The sequence below is a fragment of the Microtus ochrogaster genome, unplaced genomic scaffold (genome assembly GCF_000317375.1).
Source record: "Microtus ochrogaster isolate Prairie Vole_2 unplaced genomic scaffold, MicOch1.0 UNK1, whole genome shotgun sequence".
In the NCBI taxonomy this organism is placed as follows: domain Eukaryota; kingdom Metazoa; phylum Chordata; class Mammalia; order Rodentia; family Cricetidae; genus Microtus; species Microtus ochrogaster.
Genome location: NW_004949099.1, coordinates 32,080,881 through 32,082,119, shown reverse-complemented (window position 1 = coordinate 32,082,119; position 1,239 = coordinate 32,080,881).

Genomic DNA, 1,239 nt, shown 5'->3' with positions numbered 1-1,239 from the left:
GCGGGCAGAGCGGCTCCCTCCGCAGCCGGCGCCCAGGAGCACGAGCGCGGGGAGCGGGCGGCGCGAGAGCGCGGGGAGAGAGCGGGAGGGCGCGGGGCGAGCAGCAGAGGGGTGCGGGGCGAAGGTGCCGCGGGAGAGGGCGGACCAGGCTTTCTCAGAAAATGGATATGGCAGCCAACAGCCCCAAAGATGATGTGGATGCCTCATTAAAACCCATTTGGCCACTCCAGGAGAGCTGCGAAAATGTTTATCAGCGGTACCTGGCAGTGAACGTGCTCCCTTCACCCAGGCACCCTGCAGGGTTGGTAGGCTTTGGCTTCCCTATGGGCACATGAGTAAACTGGGGAAGACTGGGGAAGTGAAGTGAACCTGCGTGATCTCATTGCTGGCAAGTCCAGGTCAAGGCTCCAAAGTCACCTTGAGAGATTCTATGGCTCCCATTTTTCCCAGAACCACGAGGAGTCTTCTGGCCTCCAGTGGGACCTTCTGTCTCTGAGAAGATAGCCCCAGGATCCAGAATGACCAGGGCAGGCAGCCAAACTCAAACAAGTACAGCATAGCCAGGCCACAGGTGGCAAGTTTGGGCGGAAGATCTCAAGGGTCCCCACGACACCTCTAGAAGAGAACGGAGACCTTTATTCCTCATTCAGCGAGTTTCTGGTACACCCACTATATGCTAGATGTCAACACTGATCTGGGCCTGGTTGGAGCGGGTACTGTCATAGCAAGTGAACAGAAAAAAGAAAAGAAAAAAAAATGTCAGAGAACAGTTCAAGCGTTCATCGGCTCCAGATCCCCGGAGGAAAGGACAGTAGGCAAAGGAGCCATGGAATGCAGATGCCGATGTTTGCTGTGGGCCAGCGGGTCTTTGAGGAGAAGGCATTTGAACAAAACTGTCCGAGTCAAGCCATGCTGGCTTAGAAGAGTGAGCATCTCAGGCCTGTGCAAGGCCAAGGGCAAAGGCCCTGACGTCCAGGGCCCCTTGGAAGGAGGCCAGAGTGAGTGGAGTGGAGAAGAGGCCCCAGGACGTGCCGAGTGACAGAGCAGTTGACCTGGTCACCACGGACCTGCTATGTTCTAAACACAGAGAGAGCTGAGGAGCTGCTGAGGGGGTTTACACGGTGACGTCATGACCTCAGTTTTTCAAAATTACTTTATGGAAAATGTCAGACATTTACCATAATGGAAGTCAAGGCTGGAGGTACAGTTCAGGGGCAGACAGTTTGCCTCCTATGCATA